General features: G+C 44.6%; 2 long non-coding RNA genes across 2 annotated transcripts; one reads left to right on the top strand and one right to left on the bottom strand.

Moving 5' to 3' along the window:
* Positions 1-14,370: 14,370 nt before the first annotated feature.
* Positions 14,371-18,558, bottom strand: LOC115293876. The gene is made up of 3 exons (XR_003909644.1): positions 18,472-18,558; positions 18,059-18,150; positions 14,371-14,931 (listed from the first exon to the last, which is right to left on the bottom strand). It is a non-coding gene; the product is annotated as an uncharacterized LOC115293876 (long non-coding RNA).
* A 100-nt stretch (positions 18,559-18,658) lies between these two features.
* On the top strand, positions 18,659-19,949 carry LOC115293877. The gene is made up of 2 exons (XR_003909645.1): positions 18,659-18,830; positions 19,209-19,949. It is a non-coding gene; the product is annotated as an uncharacterized LOC115293877 (long non-coding RNA).
* Positions 19,950-21,013: the final 1,064 nt, after the last annotated feature.

Here is a 21,013-nt window from a genome sequence, read left to right as displayed (position 1 = left end):
TATACACTGGAATATTACTCAGCCATAAAATAGAATGAAATCTTGACATTTTTGACAAAATTGATGAAGCTAGAGAATATTATGCTAAGCAAAATAAGTTAGTCAGAGAAAGACAAATACCATATGATTTCACTTGTATGTGGAATTTAAGAAATAAAACAAACGTGAAAAAGGGAAAAAGAGGCAGACCAAGAAAAAGACTCAAGTATAGAAAGCAAATTGATGGTTCCTCATGGAGAGGTGGGCAGAGGGATGAATTAAATAGGTATAGAGATTAAGAAGGGCACTTGTGATGAGCACAGGGTGATGTATGGAAGTGTTGAATCATTATTTTGTACACCTGAAACTAATATTACACTATGTTAACTAACTGGAATATAAATAAAAACTTAAAAGTAAATTAACCTGAAGTAAATCAAAGACTTAGACATATGATCTGATATAGTAAAACTTCCAGAAAAAAAACCACAGGAACAAAGCTTCTTGAAAATTGCAGAAGAGAACACCGGCAGTAAGTTCTTTGGCATTGGTGACATTTGTCTAGACATGTCTCCTCAGGCAAGGCAGCAAACGCAAAAATAAACCAATAGGATTACATCAAAATTAAAAGATTTTGCACGGTGAAGGAAACCATCAACAAAACTCTCAAGCAACCTACTGAACGAGGGAAGATATTTGCTAATAATCTATCCAATAAGGGGTTAATACCCAAATATTTAAAGAACTTCTACAACTCAACACCAAGAAAACCAAACACTCCAATTAAAAAATGGGCAGAGGACCTGGATAGAAATTTTCCCAAAGAAGACATACAGATGGCCAATATACACATGAAAAGATTCTCAACATCACTCATCATCAGGGAGATGCAAAGTAAAACCACAATGAGGTATCACCTCACACTTGTCAGAATGTCTAAAATAAAGGTAATCGTAAGTGTTGACAAGGATGTGGAGAAAAAGGGACCTGTTGGTGCACTGTTGGTGGCATGTAAATTGGTATAACCACTGTGGAATGCAGTATGAAGTTCCTCAAAAAATTAAAAATAGTAATACCATGAAATCCAATAAATCGAATACTGGATATTTACCAAAAGAAAAAATGAAAAGAAACACTAATTTGTAAAGACATATGCATCCCTGTTTATTGTAGTATTATTTACAGTAGCTAAGATGTGGAACCAGCCAACTGTACAGAATGGTGATTAAAGATAACAAGATTGTATTATAAAAATCAAACTTGGGACCCCTGGGCGGCTCAGTCGGTTAAGTGTCCGGCTTTGGCTCAGGTCACGATCTCACGGTTCATGAGCTCAAGCCCCACGTCAGACTCTGTGCGGACAGCTCAGAGCCTGGAGCCTGCTTCAGATTCTGTGTCTCCTTCTCTCTCTGCCCCTTACCATCTCGCACCCTGTCTCTCTCTCTCTCTCAAAAATAAACATTTTTAAAAATTAGAAAAAAACCCAAACTTGCCAAGAGCCCAGATTTTAGTTCTTTCCACCATGGAAAACAAATGATACGTGATGTGATAGAGGTGCTAACCCCCGTGACAACCACCCTGCATTATGTAAATGTATAAAATCAACGTGTACACCTTAAATGTACACTATGGTATATGTGAAATATATTTTGGTTAAAAAAGCTGATGGGACTGGAAAAAGAGAAAGAAACTCACAGACCCCTCCCATTCCAGGCATCCATATTTCAGCCAGCCATTGCCTTCACTTTGAGCCCACGCCTGGCGTGATCCCGCGTGGCCTCTAAGAGTCACAGTGTCCCGTCTAATCCTCCCGGGGCCCCTTGTTAATCCAAATGCTCAGTCCCTCTGAGCCTCAGTTTCCTCGCGTCTAAGTGGGAGTTGCAGTGGCACTGACCTCATGGAGTTACTGTGAGGGTTACACGAACGAATCCAGGTGACGTGCCTAGCACGGGGCCACACACAAGGTCAGCATATAATGACATCGTTGCTTCTTTTAAAAATTAAATTTATTTGTCTTTGCTTCAGAGTGAACTGCATACAAAAACACACTGGTTAGTAAGGAATATTTTTCATTTGCACGGGTTTGCTCTAGTAGGCACATTGCTCTTCTGGAACCCTGTGTCTCAGACAACCTTCTTCACTATGGGAGCTCCTCCCCGCTGCGCCCCACCCGGGGTGGGGGAGGGGCTACATATTGCAACACAGACATTAAGATCAGAGTGCTGTCCACCGTAGAGCTTAGTTTCAGAAGGCAGGGATTCTACTTATTGTGTTTAAAACCCTCTTTGTAAATGTATCTTCCGCTTCCTGCGGTTTATTTATAGGTGCTTTCATGTTCCTGTGAAACTACAAGAGCCGAGAATACCCAAACCACAAAACCATTCATTCTGGAATTAACAATACATATGACTCTTCTTTTCCAAAGACACCCTCACCCCCCACCACCAAATATGACGGCTAAACTGGATTATTTTCACACTCCACCCTTTGACACGAAGCGCCACCCATACCCCAGAGAGCTGGCCCCCAGCATGTGGCCTGGGCCTCCCTCAGAGAGCTGTCCTCTGTTGGCTTTAATTAGATGTCATTTCCTAAATATATGGTATGTTTTACACCAGTTATTTGTAGAAACAGCAGGAGCGGGTTACTGACTATTCCTTCTACCCTCAAGCTGTCTTAGTACCCTGCGAGAGAACACACAGAATCAGGGGCACTGGGAAGAACTATTTTTAGGGTGAAGAAAGCTCCTACACGGCTTGATAATGTGGAAGTCGTCATCTTCTCAGTTTTCAAAGGGACTGGTGCTACCTGTGTCCTATTTGAATGATTTCCAAATGTACCTCAAATCTGACTGAAGGAAAATCTAATAACCTACAGCAGTAGATTTAATTATTTAAAAAAATTTTTAATGTTTATTTATTTTTTGAGAGAGAAAGAGAGACAGAGCACAAGCAGGGGAGGGACAGAGAGACAGGGAGACCCAGAATCTGAAGCAGGCTCCAGGCCCTGAGCTGTCAGCATAGAACCCGATATGGGGCTTGAACTCACGAACCTGAGTTCGTGACCTGAGCCGAAGTTGCATGCTTAACCAATTGAGCCAGCCAGGTACCCCAATTTATTTATTTTTGAGACAGAGTGCATGAGAGTTAGCAGGGGAGGGGCAGAGAGAAGGAATCAAAGCAGGCTCCACACAGTGCACGGAGCCTGATGGTCATTTAGTTCACCGAAGGCACCAAAGGCAGCAGCCTGGAAGATGCCACTGTGTGCCAAGAATGTCCCTTGCACACTTCACCAATCACTGCTCTCAGATTCATTAATAATTTTTTTAACATGTGTATTTTTTTTTAGAGAAAGCGTGCACAAGCAGGGGAGGGGGGCAGAGGGGACAAGAAAGAAAATCTTAAGAAGGCTCCACACTCAGTGTGGAGCCCAACACGGAGCTAGATCCCATGACCCTGGGTTCATGACTTTGAGCCGAAATCCAGAGTTGGACGTTTAACTGGCTGAGCTACCCAGGTGCCCCTCAGATTCGTTAATAATTTTTTTAAATTTATTTTTGAGAGACAGAGAGAGACAGTGCAAGCAGTGGAGGGTCAGAGAGAGAGGGAGACACAGAATCTGAAGCAGGCTCCAGGCGCTGAGCTGTCAGCACAGAGCCCGACGTGGGGCTCGAACCCACGAGTGGTAAGGTCATGAGCTGAGCCGAAGCCAGACACTTAACTGACTGAGCCACCCAGGTGCCCTGTTAATAAACTTTTTTAAAATGCAGCTGTCACCTATCACAAGCTTCTGTGGTCTGCATGTCCGTGTCCTTCTGAAATTCGTGTGTTGAAATCTAATCCCCATGATGTCATGAGAAGAGGTGAGAGGTCGCAAGGGTAGAACCTTCCTGAATGGGATTCGTGCCTTTTTATGTAAGAGACCCCAGGGGGCGTGCTAGCCTCTTCCGCCATGGGAAGCCACAAGACGTCTGTGACCTAGAAGAGGGCCCTCACTCGCCCACGCCAGGACCCTGATCTCGGACCTCCAGCCTACAGAACTGTGAGAAATAAATTTCTGTTGTGTATAAGTCATCCAGTGTGTGGTATTTGTTACAGCAGCCCAAACGAACTAAAACACAAACCTAGTTCCCACGAGCTTGTGAATGTTTTATGCTAGGTTGTAAAAGGACACGCACAGGACTTAGTAAGGGAGGACAAACCTGGGGAAGCCAGAGAGATGGATAAAGTCAGACTGGACACAGCCGACCAAGAGAAGACGCAGCTAGAACTTGGTTTCTCCACCTTGGCGCCGCTGACATTTGGGGCTGGATAATTTAGTGTTGTACAGACTGTCCTTTGCCTTCTAGAATCATTAGCCGTAGTATCCCCAGCCTCTTTGGTGCTGGCAAGTAGCCTGTGTCCCAGTTGTGACAGCAAAAACGTCTCCAGACCTTGCCTAACCTCCCCTGGGCTGCAAAATCACCCTCAGTTGAGAACCATTGAAGTAGAGAACTCAGAGCATCAGGAAAACTTCACACTGTCCGTTATCTGTTTACATCCCTGATGGCAGGGTCACCAACCGTGAGCTATAAGAAGTATTTGTCATATTCTGTCGGGAGTTTGACATTTAATTTTTTTAAATTTGTATTTGTTTTTGAGAGAGAGAGAGCATGAAGAGGGAAGGGGCAGAGGGACAGGGAGAGAGAGGATCCCAAGCAGGCTCCAGGCTCCAAGCTGCCAGCACTGAGGTCAACGCAGGGTCAAACCCACGAACCAGGAGATCGTGACCGGAGCCAGAGTTGGACGCCGGACAGACTGAGCCACCCAGGTGCCCTGCAAGTGTTCTTCTTACCAAAATTTGGCAAAAGAGTGTTAAAAGAGTGTGGGAATCTCTATTCTAAACGTATCCTATGAACATTTACTTCAAGTACTTCTAATGTGCAACGTATTTTTTCACTTTTCATTGCTGCTCTAACAACTTACAAACTTCGTAACTTAAAACAGACCACTTTCTTCTTTTACAGTTCTGGAGGTCAGTAATCCGAAGGTAGTTTCACTGCCCCACAGGCCACTTGTTGACAGGGCAAGATCGACAATCTGATAGCTAGCTGCAAGGACCTCCATTCTGCCAACAGCCCGCGAGCTTGCGGGGGGTTTTCTAAGCCTCAGAGGAGATAGCAGATGAGATGTTGTTTGCAGCCTTGTGAGACTCGCCACAGAAGACTTAGTTAAGATGTGCCTGGACTCCATATCCCTGGAAACTGTGAGCTGATAAATCAGTGTTGTTTTATGTACCCAAGATTGTGGGAATTTGTTATGTAGCCACAGGAAACTAATACAGACCTTCAAGGGAATCACTAGTGCAAAAATCTAAACTATGCTGATTGTTTGGTCCCGCCCTGGCCAGCGTGGTAAATTGGGTCCGTTCCTGAGGGAGGGAGAGAGAGTAGGGCAGGAAGGGGCGCACAGAGAGTGAGGCAAGACAAGCGATTTCTGATCAAGCCCACTTTATTGAGAAAATATCCACACCTTTATAGGGTTTGGGGCAGGAAACTGACCCAGGTTGGTTGCCAGGTAACAGAGTCAAATGATTATTAGAAAAAGGGAAACCGAAACGGAAACTCCAAACACAGCATCAAAAGGAGAGCCCAGACTTGCATCTGCGATGCTGGGCAGGGGTACTTGACACTGCTTAAGTCCGAATGCGGTTGATCTTTTGTTCGATTTGGCTTCTCCCATCTGGACCAGTCTGGCCGTCTCCAATGTCTGGATCAGGAAATGTGCTCTCCTGGCCTCTAGATGTTAATCTTGTTTTTCTGGCCGGACCCCATAGGGAGTGACATATCCTTGCCTGAGGTGGCCGAACTCAGCAGCTCCCTACAACTGATGTAGTACCTGAGTAGCAATATTTAGAGTAAGTGATTTTACGAGGCACCTGGGTGGCTCAGTGGGCTGAGCGCTGAGTGTCTGACTTCGGCTCAGGTCATGATCTCGCAGTCTGTGAGTTCGAGCTCCGCATCGGGCTCTGTGCTGTCAGCTCAGAGTCTGGAGCCTGCTTCGAGTTCTGGGTCTCCCTCTCTCTCTCTGCCCCTCACCCATTCAGGCTCTGTCTCTCAAAAATGAATAAATGTTTAAAAAAATAAAAGTAAGTGATTTTACGGGGCGCCTGGGTGGCTCAGTCGGCTGAGTGTCCAATTTCAGCTCAGGTCATGATCTCACAGCTTATGGGTTTGAGCCCCACATCGGCCTTTGTGCTGACAGTGTGGAGCCTGCTTGAGATTCTCTCCCTCTCTCTTCCCCCCTCTCTCTGTTCCTCCCCTTCCTGTGCTCTCTCTCTCCCAAAATAAAGAGACTTAAAAAAGAAAAGGAAGTTATATTATGCAATAACATGGAGGAATCTCAAAGTATTTTTGTCAGGTGACATAAACCTCACCCAAAATGCTGCATATTATAAAATTCCACTTACGTGACATTTTGGAGATGACAAAACTGTAGGGATAAAGAATAGGTCAGTTGTTAACAAAGGTTGGGGGGATGTTGACCACAAAGGACAACACGACGGCATCTGGGCGGCACGTGAACTGTTCCCTATTATGACTGTGGTCGTAGGCACGCATCTCTATACATTTGTCAAAGGCCATGGAAATATACATCATAGATAGTGACTTTTCCTTTGCACAAATTTAAACATAAAATTTAAAATTGAGTGACTTTGAAAGAATTACAGATTCCTTACTTGGAATTTCTTGTCCTAAGGTTTTCCCTCGGTTGGGCAGTAGGAAAGGCCGAGGTCAAGGATGCCTTGTCTCGGGATCGCAGCCACCACCATGGGGCCCAGCTGGGCATCATAGAGAAGGTGGCTTCCGGGCTTGTTCTCTAAACACATCTGTCCCTCTCATGGAGTCAGGGTCCAGTGATGATAATGAATTCCAATATATGGCCTGGGGAATTTGCTGAATTTCAAAGGCAAGCAAATTTGTTAGGACACGTGATATATATAGAGAGGGGGAAATCAGATTGGCTTTATATTTCTCCACAGTTGCAGCATCTACAAAATGTGTATCAGTGGATTAGAACTGGTGACATTAGGATGAACATTTAGCTTCCTATAGGTACAGATGGACATCTACAATACTCCTTATAGATGTGTACATACACTAGTTGGCATAACCACATACTTCTTTAGTCTGTCAGCTGAGAGGGTCCAAAAGATGCAAAAGGAAAGAAGGGCCACGTCATGGTGGCAGTGAGCACACCCAGCACCCAGATCTTGGATTCTAAGCACCAATCTTCAGTAAAAGGGAATAGGGCTCTTTGGAGAAATGGCTGATCTTAGGTCTGGGGGTGGAATATACAAGATGAGCCAGGAGCATCGTGCGGTGCCAGGAGGACATGCTCAAATAACAAGATGGTGGGCTCATGTCAAAGAGACTCAAGAGCCAACTGAGAGGGGCACCAGGGTGGCTCAGTCAGTTAAGCATTTGACTCTTGATATTAGCTCAGGTCATGATTCCAAGGTAAAGATTAAGCCCCGTTCTCTCTCTCTAAATAAATAAAATAGAAAAACTTAAAAAAAAAAAAAGGGCCAACTGAAAGAATTCACAATAGCCAAACCTGAAACAATTTGAGCAACAAACTAAATAACCGAGTATTGGATTATAACCCAAAGTATAAAATAAATATCTATGAATCCACCCTGACACAAATGAGTGGGTAAATAAATAAGAATAGAGAAATCTGCTGTACAAAAGAAATTCACACAATTCACATAGGGTTTTCTGCTCTTGAATCAATACTCTCAAACTGTCCTATCCCTTCAGCGCGGGCTGTGCATAGTGACCTCCAGGGTACAGCACGGAGAGGGGGGCAAGGTTGGAGACCTACCAGCAAACACTGCCGATGCTATGTCATCAAGCTTGAAGTCATCAGTGGTGAGGCAGTGAACAGCATGAAACCTACATATGCTCTGGTGGGAATAGGACTTTGCCTTTGTGGTCTCCCTCTCAAGAACCCTGAACCTAACCATGAGGAAAACATCAGACAAGCCCAAACCAAGGTCCAGTCTAGAAAGTAGCCTGACCCATATTCCTTTGAATTGGCAAGGTCATCAAAAACAAACAAACAAACAAACAAAAATCTGAAGAACTGTCATAGTCCAGAGGAGTCTAAGGAGAAAGGATGTTTCAATGTAATATATCCTGGGTGAGGTACTGGGACAGTAGAGGACATGAGGTACAAACTAAGGAAATTCAAATAAAGTATGGATTATTTAGTTAATAATAATGTATTGGCTCACTAGTTTTGGCAAGTTTGTGTACTAATGTAAGACATTGACAGTGGAGACAACTGGATCCTGGGTATAAAACCCTCTGTATTTTTTTTTCTTTTCTTTTTTTATTTATAGTTTATTATCAAGTTGGTTTCCATACAACACCCAGTGCTCTTCCCCACAAGTGCCCTCCTCCATGACCATCACCCCCTACCCCTTTATCCCTCCAGCCCTCAGTTTGTTTTCAGTATTCAAGAGTCTCCCTTTCTCTCCCTAACTCTTTCCCCCCCCCTTCCCCTTCCCATGGTCCTCTGTCAGGTTTCTCCTGTTAGACCTATGAGTGAAAACATATGGTGTCTGTCCTTCTCTACCTGACTTATTTTGCTTAATGTAAAATTAGCATGACACCCTCGAGGTCCATCCACTTTGCTATGCATGGCCATATTTCATTATTTCTCATTTCCATGTAGTGTTTCATTGTATATATAAACCACATCTTCTTGATCCATTCATCAGTTGATGTACATTTAGGCTCTTTCCATGATTTGGAAAGTGTTGTTGAAAGTGCTGCTATGAACATTGGGGTACATGTGCCCCTATGCATCAGCACTGTATCCCTTGGGCAAATCCCCAGCAGTGCTATTGTTGGATCATAGGGAGTTCTATTGTTAATTTTTTGAGGAACCTTCACACTGTTTTCCAGAGCAGCTGCACCAGTTTACATTGCCACCAACAGTGTAGGAGGGTGCCCATTTCTCCACATCCTCGCCAGCATCTATAGTCTCCTGATGTGTTCATTTTAGCCACTCTGACTGGCGTGAGGTGATATCTCAGTGTGGTTTTGATTTGTATTTCCCTGATGATGAATGACGCTGAGCATCATTTCATGTGTCTGTAGGCCATCTGGATGTCCTCTCTGGAGAAGCATCTGTTCATATCTTCTGCCCATTTCTTCACTGGATTATTCATTTTTCGGGTGTGGAGTTTGGTGAGTTCCTTGTAGATTTTGGATACTAGCTCTTTATCTGATATGTCATTTGCAACTATCTTTTCCCATTCCATCGGTTGCCTATTAGTTTTCTTGATTGTTTCCTTTGCAGTGCAGAAGCTTTTTATCTTGATGAGGTCCCAATAGTTCATTTTTGCTCTTGATTCCCTTGCCTTTGGGGATGTGTCGAGTAGGAAATTGCTGCAGTTGAGGTCAAGGAGGCTGTTTCCTGCTTTCTTCTCTTGGGAAAAACCCTCTGTATTGAGTTGCCTGGGTGGCTCTGTTGATTGAGTCCCATATCAGGCTCCATACTGGACATGGAGGCTGCACAAGATTGTTTATCCTTCTCCCTCAGCCCCTCCCTGACTCATGCTCTCATTCTCTCTTAAAAAAACAAAAACAAAACAAAAAAACAAAAAAAAACCCCTCTGTACTACCCTTATAACTTTTCCGTAAATCGAAAACTACTTTAAAATTTATCTCTTTTTTTGGAAAACATTTTTAACATTTTTGTTATTGAAAGACAGAGACAGAGCATGAGCAGAGGAGGGGCAGAGAGAGGGGGAGACACAGTATTTGAGGCAGGCTCCAGTCTCTGAGCTGTCAGCACAGAGCCCAGTGGAAGGCTTAAACTCACAAACCACAAGATCATGACCTGAGCCGAAGTCAGATGCTTAACTGACTGAGCCACCCAGGTGCCCCTATTTATTTATTTTTTAAGTGAGTTCTTTGTTTTTAAAATTTATTTTAGAGAGAGAGCACAAGTGGAGGAGGTGGCAGAGTGAGGGAGAGAGAGAGAGAAAGAAAGGGAGAGAAGGAAAGAATCTGAAACAAGTTCCACACTCAGCACAGAGCCCAATGTGGGGCTTGAACCCATGAACCGTGGGATCATGACGTGGGCCAAAATCGGGCAATTAACCAACTGAGCCATCCAGGCACCCCAGAACTCAGTTCTTAGTATCCAAGAAAGCATATCAAAAAGCAAGCAATGAAACTAATCCAGAGTAGAGCTGGGCCTCATGTGAGAGGTGAGTGTGACTTACTACAAATAATTGCTATTTCAGGTGAACGTAACCACAGTATGTGATAAGTAAATGGAACCACTCTACTTTTCCCATCTCTCAAAACGCAAAAGGCAGCCAGATCGCTTAATTTCTAAAACTTAATATTAACTGGAAGTAGATTCTAAGGTTTTATAATTTTACCACTGGAAGAAATATCTAACATCGCGGAGTCCTGCCCTGTCACCTTGCAGATGAGGAACGGAGGATCTGTGTGTTCGGTTTTAAGGAAACCACACAAGCCCACTTCTGCTTATAAAACAAATAAATCAGGAAGTGGATACTAATTTTACAAAACAAGCCAATGCAGTATTTCTTTCAATGTGCTCCCCATATGCTTTTAAAGTGCAATCCAACTGATAAAAGTGGAATTCGCACACACATGACCTTTAGGAATTCATCTAAACTTAGCAAATACACATTCCCAGAATGTCTAATGTGTGCAAGGCTTTGTACGGGGCACCATGGGCATTGTAGAGATGGACACCCCTCCTCCACTGTGAAGTGTTATGTGACCTTGAAGAAGACTTCACTTATTCTGGAAACATACAAAGCAGGTTGGGACCATTTTCAGAAGTCTTCAGAGTCCAGCTACAAGGAACAAAAACCATGGTCCCACCCATTTCCTGATATCCTCGCCCTCTTCCTTAGTTCTCTCTCTGTCGTTGCTTTTCTGCGTGCCAGGCCAAAAGCCCACAGACATCTGGTTAAAGTGAGTCAAGAGTTCCCTGGGAGCAATGAGAACTTGTCCCTGTACCCCTCCTTCATGTCCATGTGCACTTGGAGGAGGTAATGCTGAGCCTGCACTCCGCCCTGGTGTGAATGGGGAGCCGTGTCCCTGCCAGGCCCCGTGTCCCCATATGTCCCTTGACAAATTCTGCCACTTCTGGGAAGACCTGTTGCTGCCTGCGTTTCAGCCTCGCCCATCCCGCCCCCTTCCTAGCAGTCAGACCTGGTTTCCTCGGCACACAGAGAACACCCCATCGGCGTTTGCTAGAAAGGGTCAGCGCCCAGCCAACAGTCATGGGTCTGGCCCACATCCATGTGTCCTCACAAACTGGAAATCTCCATAGGCTTGAGCGGAAGTTAATGGAACAAACACAAACTAACCACCCTAATATTTCACAAGCAGGAAGGGCTCACAGAAAATAAAATTAAAATGTTAAACTGAATTAAATGTCCACAGGGAGACTTAAGAAATTGAGAGAACATTGACAGCGCAAGTGGAAAGCACACGCCTGTTCCAGTTCTTTTAGAAAGAGCCCACCATCTGAGAGAGATGCTCACATCCAAATATTCTCTTTTTTAAATGTTTATTCATTTTGAGAGAGAGAGAGAGCGAGCGTGAACATGAGTGGGTGAGGGGCAGAGAGAGAATCCCAAGCAGTCTCCACACTATGAGTGCAGAGCCTGACGCAGGACTCGATCTCACCAATCATGGATCATGACCTGAGCCGAAATCAAGAGTTGGTTGCTCAGCTGACTGAGCTCCCAGGAGTCCCTCACAGCCAAATATTCTGAGCAAGTTGCAAACTAGAGCCGGGGAAGGAGGAACAGAAAAGGGTGTGAACCATCAAGCTGCACATTCCATGACTCTTCATCTCACAAATGAGCTTCCAAGACGGATGGGAATCTCTAATCCAAGGTTCGTCACCTCAGCTGGCTCTTAAAATAACAACTTATATGAATCATATTGTACTTATTTAAGTTTCGACTGTTTTATATAAAATTCTCTTTCAAGTGACATAATCTCGTCTTTGCAAGTAGACTGTAAATCACAAGAAACGTGCAGGAAATTGCAAGAGTCTGAGTCTCAGGCTTCGGCTTCTTCTGTCAGTGCCTATCTCACCTAAGCACAATACAAAATGGAACTTGAGTTCGTCACAAAACTAACATTGCCCTCAGTAAAAATCTGAAATCCTCCTTATTAAAAGCAGGTGGATTCTTGGGGTGCCTGGGTGGCTCGGTTGGTTAAGTGTCCAACATCAGCTCAGGTTATAGGATCTCATAGCTCATGGGTTCAAGTCCCGTGTCGGGATCTGTTGTGATGGCTGGGAGCCTGGATCCTGCTTTTGATTCTGTGTCTCCTTTTCTTTCTCTGCCCAACCTCTGCTCATGCTCTGTCTCTCTCTCTCAAAAATAAACAAACATTAAAAAAAAAGCAGATGCATCCCTTAACCCTCCATAAAAGATACTTCTCTCTCCCCTTCTTACACATCCCAGGGAGTGAGACCCTATGAGCACCCCCACAATCTTCCAGTCAGCCCTGAGAAGCAACTTGTGTGCAATGGTATGGTCAAACTGATTGGGAAAATACTGACCTGCTTTCATCCCTATTGGTCAACAGGCATTGCCCCAAGCCACCAAACATTCTCCCTCTGCCCTCCGTGCTCCCCCCCGGGACTCCCAGACCTCCTCACCATGGGTACCAGTTTGCTAGGACAGTGCTGCTCCCTGGGGGGCTTATACAACAGGAATGTGCAGTCTTAACAATTCCGAGGCTAGACTTCTGAGATGTAGGTGTTCCCTCTGAGCTGCTGTTAGGGAAGGATCTATTCCAGACCTCTCCCCCTAGCTTCTGGTAGTTTCCTGACAATCTTTGATGTTCATTGGTCTGATCTGAGATCGTCACCCTTATCTCTGCCTCCATGTTCATATGATGTTCTTCCTGTGTGAATGACTGGATCCAAATTCCCCCTTTTTATAAGCACACAGTCATTTGGATTAGGGGCCCACCCTCCTCCAGTATGATCTCCTCTTAGCACATCCACAGTGATCTTATTCCAAAGAAGGTCACATTCTGAGGTTCTGGGTTAGGATTTCAACATATGACCTCCCCCACCCCAAACTGATATGTTGAAATTCTACCCGTAACATACAATTTTACCCATAACATCATCTACCAAGCTGGCCAAACAGTAGGTCTCCCGGATTCACTCCAGCCCCTCATCGATTCTGATTTGTCCATTCATGTGATGTAGCACTTGGTAAATACTTCAAATATTACCTTGCTCCAATAAAGTTTCTTTTTAAAAAAATTTTTTAATGTTTATTTATTTTAAACATTTTATTTATTTTTGAGAGAGAGACATAGCATGAGCAGGAGAGGGTCAGAGAGAGAGGGAGACACAGAATCTGAAGACAGGCTCCAGGATCTGAGCTGTCAGCACAGAGCCTGACGTGGGGCTCAAACCCACAAACTGTGAGATGATGGCTTAAGCCAAAGCCGGATGCTCAATCGACTGAGCCACCCAGGTGCTCCCCTAATGTTCATTTATTATTGAGACAGAGAGAAACAGAGCATGAATGGGGAGGGGCAGAGAGAGAGACACACACACAGAATCTGACGCAGGCTCCAGGCTGTGAGCTGTCAGCACAGAGTCTGATGCGGGGCTCGAACCCACAAACCATGAGACCATGACCTGAGCCAAAGTTGGACTCTAAACTGACTGAGCCACCCAGGCGCCCCTCCCATAAAGTTTCATTCAGTGCTAATTGGTTGACTGATTTCCCAATAGGTATATATGAAGATTTGTATATTAGTGGCTCTGAGCCAGCTCCATGCTTAGAATTCCACCTTTATATTTTACAAACTGGTGAATCAGGAGGCACCAAATGGATCTACCTAGCCCCCGTCTTCTGGTATCTAAGGAAAACCAGACCCTCAGAAGCTTCTGGCAGCATGCTGACGGGGTTTCATAGAGGCTGGAGGCCTTTGACATTCAGCCATGGGGTTCTCTGAATTCATCATCTGTGGGGACGAGCCAAGGTGGAATGAAAGTGTCTTTCAGTGATAGAAGGAAGACCTTCAAGGGACTGAAGAACTTCCTTGCAGAGCAGAGGAGTCCTTGGTAACCCTCAAAACCTCAAGCAAACTAGGGATCTCAACTACACAGCCATGCCCAGGGTTCTCATTTCCTCCCATGCAAATTCAGGATATACAGACCAGTACAAAAGTCCTCGACACATTTTTCTCCTCCTGTTTGTCAAGGGGTTTTCGCCATGGCCACATTTACAGCTAACTGCCAAGCGTGGCCCAGATCATGTTTCATCTTTCTTCTCTCCCTCTGGGACAGAATAACAGTTCCAATGTTTGAATATCACTTCACAACTTTAACACTCACCACCACCACCCCCTCTGCCTGTTGTGGGGAAGGAAATGTCCTTTCAAAATACAGTTGGATCTAGGCCACATGGCAGACAAAATATCATCTATCTGTTCGGGTGGGGAGTGCAGGGCATAAAACAGGGGCGCCCTTGGGTATTTCAGTCAGGGACTTGAGCAATTCCTTAGGCTGTTATTTTTCAAAGATCTCCTTTCCAAGTTCAACAACAGAAGTTTCCTTCTGTCTTCTTCTTCTTCTTCCTCTTCTTTTTTTTCCAAATCAGTCTTGAATAAAGAACGCTGTGCCATAAAATACACAAGTTTAAAAATCTCTGATATAGGCAAACACTGTCCTTCTCAGAGGCAAGAACTCTGCATTCCAAGGAGTTTGGGCCTTACTGGGGCACCCACAGTTGTCTCCCCTTGGCAAGGACAGTCTGGATGTAAGTGGCCTCTTTCTTAGCCCCAAGCTCTTACCCCCCCTCCCCTGGCCACCAAGTTCAATTCAAATGAAGCTGGTCATCCTCTTGTTTTGTCTCTTCTGCCTGCTGGGGGAAAAAATAAGGTCTTTTTCAAAATAATGTCCTTTCAAAATAAGGTCTGGTTATGCCCAGATCGCGGTATCTGCAAAACAAAAGACCACCAGGGAGACAGAATCACGTATGCAAAAGCAAAGGGCACTTATTCGGGCTTAAGCTCGGCCTCCCAGACCTCACCAATGCAGTGGATCTGTGCTGAGAGCCCCGAACCTCGGTCAAGCAGGGTTTTTATTATAGTTGGGGCAAGGGATGGGGTGAAGGGTGGAGTGAGGGGCAGGGATTACAAAATGATTGGGTCACATATCAGCAGAGGTTGCCACAGTGCAGGGTGGTTGGCTAATTTCAAATTAAGCAGGCTTACTAAAAACGGCAGGAATGTCGGGTACTTTTCTGGCATTCTATGATAGACTCGGGCTAGGGGTGGTCCTGGTGTTCTATGTCTGATAGGCTGGAGCTAGGGGTGGTGTCTGCTTATCTGCTCGGGAAATAAGTGGGTTGTTTTTCTTCCCGTTGCTGTCGAGTCATATCTGGGGAGACAGAAGCTTAGGCCTTCTAGTTTCTGAGTCTTGTTTGAAGCCTGCCATGGCGTTAGTTTGGCTCTTCAGTCTCTGATCACACAATCCTGAGAGGAGCTATGGCCACAGGAGGAGAGAGCACAAGGAGCCCCAGGTCAGGAGACATCTGAGTGTAAACATCTGGACAGCTGTCTCGGGCTCTGCCCTGGTGCGGTGACAGCCTGATGTCTTGACAGCACCTCTTCATCTCTTATGTCCTCTGAGCCTTGTGCTGAATTCTGTAGTGAGACTTCTGTTTCTGTCATGTTGGAGGCTTGGAAAGGAAAGCAGAAGTAGACAAAGAGATCACAGAGCTTAAGACTGCCATAGCTTGAGGCCATCCTGATGAGAGCTGCCATCTTTCTCTTGGATCCCAGCTCATCACTAGAGTATGGATTCCTCACATTCTGGCTAAGGGTAGCTGCAGGTTCTAACCAACCCCCAGCTGTGCGGGGGCATCAAGGGCCCCGTGTTATCTGGGGGCGGCCTGGGGGTATTCGGTAGTATAACAATCTTGGACACCAAAAGGCTGATGATCCTACTCTTTTTTCCAACTGTGAGACTGTGAAAGGTGATATAAAATGGAGTCACTTATGTCAGGGGGCTTTCAAATGGAGTAAGGCGACCACTAAGGAGATGGGCCTTCCACATGTCCTTACCTGGTGGAACCATGAATTTTTGAACTAGGCCAAACCACAACTACTCCCAGAACTCTGAAGAAGACCTGCAACTTGCTACAGTAACAGACCTTTGCATAGTGAGAGCCTTAGCAACCATTTCTGTTTAGCTCTGATTCATTTTCTTCTGCCAACACCAATTAAAACGTTTTGTAAACCACTTAAATTTTTTGTTTCGTCTTTAAGAGCCCCTGATTTTTTCTCCCTTGTGGGATATTATTTGGGTTGCTGCCCAAGTCTGTGGACCTTGAATTGCAATGCTCTGATCACAAATAAACGCTTTTGTTTAATTTTTGCCTCCTGACAATTTTCGGTTGACAGAACCCTAGCACTATTTCAATGTCAGCTACTCCAGCACTTCTGCCTTTAGATGGAAAGACTCTCCGTGTCTCAAAGGAGGAGAAGTAGACACACTTAATCTCTAGCAGGTGATGCAGCAGCATTATTGTATACATAGGTGCAAATCAACTGTTGAAATATGAATGATGCTTGAAAATAAGTCCCATTGCCAAGAGGCTCCATTGGTCTGGTAATATTTGGAATTGTAGACTCTACTTCTTGCTATAATAGACTTCAGTTTTCATTTGACCCAGTCCACCATAGCCCCGAGGAGTTCCTCACGAAAACACGTCTAAAAGTGCTCCTGTAGGTGTTTTGGAGGCCGGGTGTCTGAGTGAACAATGGGAGCAATATCTCTATATTGGACACCAGATACCAGGTGAAGTTTGAGGACATAGAAACGTTTTTGATCTCTATATTCTTGAGTTCTGAACCTTCAAAGAAGAAACACAAGCTTGCTTAATAGTTCTGGCCTTCTGAGTTGGGAAGAAAATGATGCAAGTACTTTCCTTATTTTTTAATTATTTGATCATAGTGGAAGGCAAATTTGTATTCATTAAACCTCTGATTGCAATGGGGAGTAGGTAAAGGGCAAGATCAGAATCTAAAGGTTACCCTTATGAAACTTTCTTTCTATACAGCAACAGCCTTGAGGTCCTGGACTAGTCATTTGCACATGACTGACTGTTATACTGCATGGGAAAATTTGGTCCTGACACATCTTGCCTTAACCTAGGAAACAAAGTATCTTAGCCTGGGTTCTTCAAGAGGCAGGAGATTATGTGCTATGGCTTTATTAGAAAGTGCAATCTGAGGAGTCAGGGAAAGAGCTGAGATGGAGAGATGGGAGAGCCAACATGTCTTTTGAGAGAAGGGCAGAAGAATTTATATTCAGGCTGTCAAATAAGATCTTGGCCACCTCTCCCCATTCTGGATTGTGTAAGTTGTGGGCACTGAGTTGTCCCATGCCTCACCAACCTCGAGGAAGTTGAGCCCCAGGCCAAGGAGATCATGCTGCAAGAGGTGAGGCTTGTCCGGTTGTGGGAGGCTCTGTGGAGCTGGTCATTTCAGAGGAAGCCGGATGTGAACAAGTGACCTTTGACTCCAGTGTCTTCTAGGCTCAAGCCCAAGAGTGGGACTTGACTTCACACTGCAGATGGCTCCAGCTTCCTGACTCTGTGTCCATTCACATGTTTGCATCTTCTCACCTCTTCCCCCTCCTCCCTGGTTCGGACTAACCCATCAGCATGGTAGATACCGATGTGCATGATGGAGAGATCCCTCTTTAAGGCAGGATTTGCGGACCAGCCTTGGCAATTGCAATCAGCAGACAGCTCTTGTTTAGGCTCTGCCTCCATTGCAGAATTGCTTTGCCTGAGGTCACTCCCAGCCTGGGGCAGTCTGCATTTAGTGACTGAACATGGGCTGGCCATTTATTTCAAGAAGGTAAAGTCCTAGACATTTGTCTTGGGTCAGCTCCAGAGCTCCCCCTACCCGGGATTGGCCTATGTCACAGTTTGACTTCTCCCTCTGCCAATCCTTCCATCCTGTCATAGGAGTTCTTACCTAATGGATGATTTTCACCCAAAATGCCACCTCAGCTTCTGTCCCTGGAGAACCCATCTTGCCACGATCTGCTGACAACATCACATGCCCGGCTTATGGCACGTACGTGTAATGAACAGGAAAAGTTAGATCATTCAGGAATATACAGTTTGTCTTCTACCTCCCACCTCTGGCCCCCACAAACCTCAAGGGACCTAGTCCTGTATCTATTCTAGGAGCTGTGGTGTCAGCAGCAGCAGTAAATTTCTGATTCATGTTGTTAACACTAAATGCCCAAAGCAGTGTGTTGGGAACATTACCATACATATGACCTCATGATATAGCCAAAGGCTAAGACCTATAGGTACATTTATGTTCAATATTGGGTGGTTGTAGATTACCTGAGCCCTTTGTTTGCTCTCTAGGTTACTTACCACTGCCCTGGCTTCCATATTTGTTAGTCCATGGGGGAGGCAGAGAGCCCTGTATCCTTTTCTGCTTTCCCCTGCCTCTGGTCTTCCAGAGTGCTCCCATCTAGCATCACAGTAGCATTCTGTTTGCTCATGTCATAAACTACAGGGTGACATCATGGCGTGCCCTATGCAGCCTCCATTATTCCATGACAGAGACTCACAGAAATGTAGTGTGTACTTATGTGCTCTCACACCCATGCATCCAGCACACCCTCCATAGGAGGCTCATCCCTCTTTCCATCATGTTGTACCTGGAACCTTTTTGGCAGTCTTCGCTCCAAGTGAAACTAATTAAACTTCTTTAGAGAGAAATGGAAAAGGTAATTGGAAATTGAACATCTGTTGGAACCATTTTCTCTCAAGTTCCTTGTTACTTGATCCAGACATAATGTAAATGATGCATAGACGCTGACAGAAGCTCCCTGTGTGCTCCATGCTATAGTTCAGGCCTGATGTAGTATGTCTACTCTCAGTCTACATGGACTCCTTCCATGTTCTGTCCTAACCATTGATTCATTTTGTGCGGCTGGGAATTATTGGGAGATTGCCAACTTAACTCAGTGAATTAACAACAACAACAAAAAAAACTAGGTTAAAGAGATCAAGAGGAAGTCAAAGGACTGCCACAGGTCAAGTAGGTGCTTGTGGCAGAAACAGCTGAAACTCACCAACTATCCCTGACTTCCTATATTTTGCAGTGTCCCTTGCAGTTGAAGCATGTGCCTCGGCCTGGCCAACAGCCCAGCAGAAGTCATGTATGGCATTTCTATGCTGAGGCATTTCACAGCTGTTGTGCCTTCACTGAAATCTTTCTTGTACTCCAGTGAATTGAAGAACATAGCTTCCAAGCAATGACATGGATAAAGACCACTTAAGCCACAATAGGACTCTTTTCTCTTTATGTATTCCTTGGTACCTAGAGCCTCCTCTCTTCTCCCTGCCCTCCTGTCCCCATTCCTCAACTTACATCTTTCCCTGCTAAGGAGGCTGGGACTAGCCCTTGACAGAGATATGTGTGTGAGTAATATGAAACTCATGTTCATGCCAACTGCTGTGGAATCTGTCTGTGAGGCAGTAATTTCCTGTTCTCCAGTGTTGCCTGTGTCTCTGTGGGGTCCGTGATGTCACCAGAGGAAACTCATCATGCATTTTTTATTGTTAATTCTACAACTAGTCCTTAACTTGGAATCAGGTAGTTTAAATTTTTCTCCAAGAGAATGCCCATGTGGTTGGATTTTGTACAATACTCACCGGTTGTTCTCCATGATCTATAATTAATAATGGAAAACATTTACATTCCAACAATTTTAAGGACAGTTTATTTACTCTTTGTTTCAAGCAAATCAAATTTTATTTCCATTTTGTGATATTTATTACAACGAGAAAATCCTCAGTCCTTCTACATCAAGATCAAAATAAACATATAAGGCGCTGTATTATATAGGTCTTGTCAAGAAAGTTTTTGCTTAATCCACTGGTTCTGAGAAATTAGCTTTCCATACTCTTGCGCTTGTATCCCAGACTGAGATTTTGCCATAAGGTGACAGAAATAGAGACCTTTCCCTAGACACTTAACAAATAAAAGCCTGTGGGCCCAGCCACAGATTTTGTTTTATATAAAAAATGGATCTAAGTCTATGCTCTATTTTCCAAAATGGAGTCCTTCATGGCTGCTGGTGTGTTCTGGCTGCTACTGCCATTGCTGCCTTCACAAAATGAACATCAGGACTCCAAGGACACTGTGTCTTCCAGATTTGTCAGGAGACTCTGCCCTGGCCTGTCATCCTGATGGCATCCATACCACTTATTGTCCTGTCTTCTCATTCTACTTCCCACCCCCGTTCCCAGATGTTTATGTAGTAACCCTTGCCAGATCCTTGCTATTATTGGTCTTTGGGGACCTTTCCAAATAAGGAGTGGGCAAGTTTACAATTTAAACCATATGAGTTTGCTTTTCAAGTTGTGAACTTAAGCCTTTTAATGATTCCTCTTGTCCAAATCAGCTTCCTGCCCTCATGAAAATAAAATGGTCTCCAAAGTCATTTGGACATCTAGTAGCTATTGCCAAAGAACATACTGTTGGTTATTTAAGTGTATAGGAACCAGAAACATGTGGATTACATTTCTTTTTAAATGAGCATGGTCTTCAAAATGAAAAGAGTGAATGAATTATTTGTGATATCCAGTTTAGAGGTGGTCAACATTAGAGTATTTGAAAGGTAAGTCAGAGCACCAGGCCTGTTTCCAGGATTTCCCATCCTGGAGTGCCAGGAAGTGGCTATACTTGGTTCTGTATACTTGGCCACTCCCCAGCTGTGGGGCGTGTGGTGCAACACAACTGTTGGCCTGGGTTGAGAGACCACTACTGTCCAAGAGCATTACTGAGTGATGGTTCACTGCTCAAATGCATTTAACTAACACTCATAAATAAAGGGCTTATAAATGCAACACATAGCACTCATGGGGCGTTAATGCACTTGAAGCCATTGCAATATATTAGTTA

This window comes from Suricata suricatta, chromosome 6 (genome assembly GCF_006229205.1).
Source record: "Suricata suricatta isolate VVHF042 chromosome 6, meerkat_22Aug2017_6uvM2_HiC, whole genome shotgun sequence".
NCBI lineage: Eukaryota > Metazoa > Chordata > Mammalia > Carnivora > Herpestidae > Suricata > Suricata suricatta.
The sequence above is the reverse complement of the archived record's forward strand: the minus strand, read 5'-3'. Positions and strand labels throughout refer to the sequence as shown.